At 36.2% G+C, this 7,308-nt stretch overlaps 1 pseudogene; it reads left to right on the top strand.

The window, feature by feature from the left end:
• The first annotated feature begins 4,705 nt into the window (after nucleotides 1-4,705).
• LOC148013691 (putative serine/threonine-protein kinase At1g01540 pseudogene) lies at nucleotides 4,706-5,615 on the top strand (annotated as a pseudogene).
• Nucleotides 5,616-7,308: the final 1,693 nt, after the last annotated feature.

The following is a 7,308-nucleotide window of genomic DNA, read 5'->3' as shown; positions in this document are numbered from 1 at the left end:
GAAATACATGTAATAAAAACAAAAATAATGGTAAGTAAATGCAACTAATACAATAATTCATCTAAGCAAGACCTATGTCAATTAAATCAAGGCATTCAAAGTAGTAAAAAGGATTTACTTGAATGTGAGATCGGATTGGTTGACCATGCACTCAATCGTCTCATCAAAATGTGTTCTTTTGACTTGCCAAGACTCACCCAATAGCTAACTCATCCATTCCTCGCATGGACACTTGCATTGATAAGTAATCTTTGTTTTCTTCAGAATATCACATGAACCAAGCAAATGTGCAAACAATGAGAATGTAATAAACCAACTAAGATGCACATCATTGGAGCCTCTAGTGGGTTTCATAGCACTATTGATGACAGATTTTATCTTGGACTAACATGATCCTGACAACTCCAAGCTACCAATCAACTATTCACCACTAGATAGTGGCGGCAATGGGACATGTTGCAATCTCTAGCTTTCTACTACATACAATGAATTATAAAAAAAGATATTTTGAGTTGCAAGTTGACTTGCAGAGTTATTATCATAGATCAAAGAACTTATGTCTTCATGCCAAACATGTATCTTGTCACTCAAACATTCCACATTCTGCCATTCATGCAAAGTTGATGGATATAGAGCTGTCAATAAAACAAGATTGGATTAGAACACTTCAAAGAATTTTAAAAACAACTTTGATGCAAAAGAATAAACAATTATAAAATTTAAAAACTTATTGTTTTGTTTATAATTTGCAATGTAGTTCTTGTCATGTACAAAGATTTGTTTGTACTTATAAACATGTTTGATCAACACTTCTATTATTGTACTTGTTCCATTAAACACTTTTCTGAACTCTAAAATTCTACCTTTTTAATGTTTGCTAGGGTTTGCAACATCCTTATGCTTGACCTTGAAACTCCCTCGAGTACTTGGGTGCATCAAAATCCGATCCAACTTATAGTTCTTATCACAAATCCAATTCCCGCCACTATCTTTCCTATTGAAGACCTCCACTATAAGTATGTTACTAATGTTTTTCCTCCGTGAAGACATCTATAATAACCAAATAAAAGAGTTACCTATCAGCATGTGTATAATTTACAAATGTTCTCTCCAAATGAAATGAAATTTAAATGGAGCAACTAAAAAAAACATTGTACATGTAATTCTTTTCGCAAAGAGACCTAGAGATGTTGAACAAGAAGTTGACTTATAACAAGACCATTGTTCCTTCACTGATAAATTCCTAGAGTACAAAAACAAAAGAAATACTGAGTCAAAGCATACATATAACTTACATAGGATTTATCCAAATTAGTTGAAACTTAACCATGGAGCAACACAAAAAATTGACAATATACATATGGTTCTCTTTGCAAAAAAGCCCAAAGATGTTGAAGAAGTTGATTTTTAAAAAATCATTGTTCTCCACCCTCGAAGACTCTTAGAGTAAAATAAAAAAGGAAATATCAATATGCATATAGCTTACATACATTTTGTCCAAATGAGATAAAATTTAACTATGGAGCAGCAAAAAAACAAGACAACATACTTGTAACTTTGTTTATAAAGAAACCGTAAGATGTTGAAGAAGAAGTTGAGTGTTCAAAAGATCATTGTTCTTGACTATAAGAGACTCCAAGAGTACCAAACCAAAAGAAATTACATGTCACAGAATGCACATAACTTGCACAAGTTTTGTCCAAACGAGATAAAACTTTACCATAGAACATCCATGGAAGAGAACAATATACCTGTAAAGTTTTGTGAATAAAATTTTAGGACTTTGGTAGAACAAGCTCTGCTCTCATAAAACATGTGAAACTCACTCTATATTTGTGTAGAGGAAATGTAATTTCACAGGGTTATAGATAGGGCGGCAACAATGAGACTGTAAAATTTCATCATGAAAGAAGAAGTGGAGAAAGAGAGATGATAAATTTGAGTTTTGCCTAAGAAATCGGGGGAAACCGAATAGGGCAGAAATGAAAAGTCAAACATTAAAAAATAAGAAAATGAAAATTTGAGTCACAACCTTTCAAGAAGTGTCAACATTGTATTCCCCACATTTCCCCTTATTTTATTATTGAGGAAAGATTTGGGCCAAGATATGGCTAGAAGATTCATGTTACATGAATCTAGAATCCTAGCTCTCTCGTTGATTAGGCCTATATTTGTTTATTCACTCCTTAAGGGACAAAAAAGAGAGTCCATATTTCTCCTAATGAGTACGTGTAATATATAACCTATTTATAAATAAAACTTATGTTTGCTTTTCCTGGCAAGCACCTTAGAACTTACAAATTTGAAATTTGTAATTTGTGCATCCAATTTTGGTCTACATAATCAAAATCAAGTATACACTGAAAGTGCTATTTGCAACCTTGTGGGTCTACTAAAATAAGACTCAAAATGGCATAAACAAATGTGGCCTACTAAATCAAACAATACATAACTGACTATACTAATTGACTAGCACTATAAGTATGCTAGCTATAGGTAGGCGCAACAAACTAAATATAATAAGTGATAATTTAGTAGACATATGAGGATTATAATGACCACTGACATACTTAGTGTAGACGTATGAACCCATCTAACTAGGCAGTCCATCTCATCAATTCTACACGTATTGAGCTTGTGATCTTAACAATCTCCATGTAAAGTATTACTTTATCCCATGAGGCCACTAACTAAACTCATTAATTATATATTGTCTCCCTTTATATGATCTCAAACACTCATCTTTCAAGCATATTTGTATTTCAATAGTAGCTTTGAAATTACTCGATGGCTTCTACTCTTGTTGGAATTCGACTCTTCTATGGTTGTGGCAAAGAAAAGCAATAGTTTATTGTTGATCACATATCCCAATGAAGAAAAAGTGATTGGGATTGATGATAATCCCCCCTGATACTTATTTGTTTAGATTAAGCAAGCAGGCCAACTATTCAAGGTAGACCTAATATCCCATTGAGAAGATAATATTATTCACATCTTAGAAAATGGTGTGTGAGACCAATGTATTGAAACGGTGACTCATCCATCTATTGCTCAAGACCCAACTCTACCAAATGATTGTGAATCAATTATATAGACTAGAGCATGATAGTCTTCTTCTAAGTTGTGTAATTTGCAAGTGGTCATAATGTAAATGCCATATCTAGAAAGATTTTTACACTCCTAATTGTAGTGGATAATCCTATTTAAGGACCTAGCCCACTCTATCAAAACATTATAAGAAGTGCTAAGGAGCCAATCTACTGATGTGGAAGGAAATAATGAAAATGTCCCCTTTAATCACCCATAAACCCTTTGAGGAGTTGTAATACTTCCATGCAATTGAAAATTAGTTGGTTAGTTCGAAAGTTAGTTAGTCAATTAATAAGTTAGTAAGGTTACTAACTAAAGACTAACTAAAGTAAAAACTAACTAACATTAATAACTAATAATTTTTATTTAATTAAAAATATAAAATTTATCGAGAGTCGTAATCCGATATTTTTCTCAGATTGACAAGGATTATAGCCACCTTTCACGGAAATTACAACGTGAACGAGAGTTATGCACCATATTAATCACTAGTGTTAATATGTATAATATGAATGGTCCAAAAATATTAGATTTTTGGGCAAAACTAGCATATTTTAGATATGGAGATTTCTAGAATAGGATGTCATGTAAAAACATCAAGTGGTTTTTCAGCTTGTTTTGGAGATTTAATACAAAAAAAGAAGGATTAGCAAAATCATGCACGTTGCAATTGCAGTTTTACAGATAGTAAACAACACTTCGAATCTGAAGATTTCTAATCAAGTGTCTTAGGGCTTTTCCCCCTTTTTGGAGCTAGAAAAAATATCAGAATTGTGATTTGAGCATCCGATTACTGGTTTTTTCAAGATCCCCTCCATAAAGAGCTCTTCTTCTTAGCCACAAGCCTTCTTCTCTTATTTAGCTATAAATATGAGGCATGGGGAGCAGCTAGGAAAGCACAAGGAGACCCCAAGAGGCTGCGAGAGAGAGATAGAGAGAGGGAGGTAGAAGGCACAACGCACATCCTAGAAAAAATTCGGCATGACCTCTACACATATCCGACCGAAAACTTCATGCGATGCAACAAGCAGGCACCCAAAACCCCATATCAGGCAAGAAAAGAAAAAAAACTGCAAACCATACCCGTAATCGTAGCACATAAGCAAACCATAATACCATTAAAAACCTAATAAAGACCTGACCATAACTTTGACCAACAATTTCAACTAAGTGGACTTTACGCGTCCATCCCACGAAGTGTGTATATTAAAAAGGGAAAAAAAATGTGTTGAGAATAGCAAATGATGTATGCCCATAGAGGCTGAATGTGTGCCCAAAAGAGGCTTGCCCATAAGTGGCTTTGTATGAGAGATATGACAAAGATGTATGCTCTAGAAGCTCTAAGAAGATATGTCCAAAATCCCATATGCACAGTGAGGTACAGTGGTACTATCCAAAAAGCTATAAATGCATGTACTTGACACTCATTTCAATGTAATAGTACTTTCAGTTTATGCTACTCAAGATTGTGTTTATGAGTCCAAGCTAATCTATCTTGGAACCTAATTCACTTGAGTTATAATTCCTCATTCTAATAATGTATCGTGTGTTTGACTTACGTCCACCATAGCCGATCTAGCTCTAGGTCCATGTTTTCTAACATGGTATCAGAGCCATGGCTGAGTTAGGTAGCTAGTGGTGTGTTTTCTTCTTCCTTGTAAGCTCTCAGCCGCATGATAGAGGCTGTGGTCAGCTACCTGAAGGTACACGCATAGCTGTGAAAAATCTTCTAAACAATAGAGGTGGAGGCGATAGGATGTGTCATGCACAAGAATCTTGTACTGTTGATTGGATATTGTATGGAAGGCTCTCAAAGGATGCTTGTTTATGAGTATATTGAAAATGGGAATTTGGAGCAATGGCTTCATGGATATCTAGGGAAACATCCACCATTGAGTTGGGATATCAGAATGCAAATTATTCTCGGTACTTCCAAGGGACTGGCTTATCTGCATGAAGGGTTGGAGCCTAAAGTAGTCCATCGTGATGTGAAGTCAAGCAACATCCTAATAGATAGCCAATGGAATCCAAAGGTCTCTGATTTTGGACTTGCTAAATTGTTAGGGCCTGGAAACAGCCATGTGACAACACGAGTCATGGGGACATTTGGGTATGTTGCTCCAGAATATGCTCTCACCAGAATGTTGACAGAGAAGAGTGATGTGTATAGCTATGGGGTGCTCCTTATGAAGTTGGTCACAGGACGAGTTCCTGTTGACTTTAGCAGGCCTCCAAATTGGACCAGCAGTCCGCTTTGCTACAAGAAGAAGCAGGGCGTCTCCAATAGCAGCAGCAAGCGTGAAGACGTGCGAGGCCCACATCTCCCAAGGCTGAAGAAAAAGGAGATCATAAAAGTGAAAATGGAAGAAGACGGCCATGTGATGTGCATTAGCTGCGAGTGCAGCAGGAAGGAGCAGAAAGGAAGGGGCACTTTATGTTACGGATGTGAAAGGTCCCGATTTCTACCGAGTGAAGGCTACAGGGCACGAGAAGCGAGGAAGAAGCAGCAGAATCCAGCTCCTTGAGTGAAGGTATGAGAGGGGAAAGTGGATCGCTTCATTTGTAGAGGGGAGTCGACGACTATCATGGTCCTTGAGAGCATCCCTGCTGCTCCAACCATAAGCGTGGAAGGGGAGGATGAAAAGCAGCACATTATCCCTTTCTTTCCTTAAACCTTAAGCATTAAAGTTAAAAGCCTCCTCCAGTAAAAAACCTTTTTCACACTTGAGCCCTCTCTCTCAAACCAGCCTTCTCAATCCATTCACATTGATCTCATTTTAATTTATTTATATTTTTAAAAAAAACATGTATGCTTCCAATCTCCTTCACTCTACTCTATCAAGTGTTTGTTGACACTAGCATTGTTGTGTGTCATTTCAATATCTATGATCCCAAATGTCACTTGCAAAAGGGTCTGACAAGCCAAGGCAATGTACATGTTTGTATCCATCCCAAACTCAAGAAATAGCACTAAGCATCAATCAAAAGAATGAAGAACAAGAGCATGACGAAAAAGAAGTCCAAAAAGACGAAGAAGATCAAAGGTTGCCAATGAAGCAACAAAACAAAAAGGATGAAGAAAATATTTTTTCGCTGCAACAAACCAACAAAATGTTTTTGCAAAAAATTCCCATAGTGGATTTGTTTCCCAAAGTGGATTTAAAACCCTTACCAAGAATCTAAAGTTTCAAGCCTTAACTTGACTAGGCTGCCAAAGAGCTAGTCTCCTGGTCCATGTCTACATGTAGGGGGGGCAAATGCCAGCAAGGGTAGAGACTCATCATTTGAGGGGGGGTGTTGAGAATAGCAAATGATGTATGACCATAGAGGCTGAATGTGTACCCAAAAGAGACTCGCCCATAAGTGGCTTTGTATGAGAGATATGACAAAGATGTATGCTCTAGAAGCTCTAAGAAGAGATGTCCAAAATCCCATATGCACAGTGAGGTACAGTGGTACTATCCAAAAATCTATAAATGCATGTACTTGACTTTCAATGAAATGGTACTTTCAGTTTGTGCTACTCAAGATTGTGTTTATGGGTCCAAGCTAATCTATCTTGGAACCTAATTCACTTGAGTTATAATTCCTCATTCTAATAATGTATCGTGTGTTTGACTTGCGTCCACCATAGCCGATCTAGCTCTAGGTCCATGTTTTCTAACAAAATGCAGTGAGGAGAAATGGTTTTAATGAAGGGTTCATTTTAAGAAATTATTAACAATGGGTGACTTTTTATTAGGTGATAAACCTTAATAAGAAAATGGTGGTTCCTTCTTAAAATTTAATTACAATTTATTAGGGTGAAACTGTGCTTTATCGATCCCTGGACTACGATTCCCAAACTCGGGTCTCTAAATGCAAATTCATTAATTAAAAATTAATGATGATGTGGAGCTTTTTTTGTTAGCGCGTGCTTTTTTGTGATAGCTGGTTCATTTTTATTAAAAATTAAGGTGCCTCTTAAGCGCACATAGTGCATGCAAAGTGAACAGCTCGTTGATTTTTATTATTAGAAACTGTGTGCTTAGTGCGAATGCGCATGAAAAAGTGAGTGAATATAATTCATTTTAGCAATTAATTGTAGTTAAGGAATAATGAAAATAAATAAAACTCACAAAATAAATACATGGTAGGGGTGTGTATGCAATGGACTAAAGACGCACGGAGTAGTCTCCCAAAGGCAAGGAATCCAATTTAAAAAAACAAATACCACTG

This window comes from Lygodium microphyllum, chromosome 26 (assembly GCF_053477565.2).
Source record: "Lygodium microphyllum isolate KBCC chromosome 26, Lygodium_microphyllum_v1.1.10, whole genome shotgun sequence".
In the NCBI taxonomy this organism is placed as follows: domain Eukaryota; kingdom Viridiplantae; phylum Streptophyta; class Polypodiopsida; order Schizaeales; family Lygodiaceae; genus Lygodium; species Lygodium microphyllum.
This window is presented reverse-complemented; position numbering and strand designations above follow the sequence as displayed.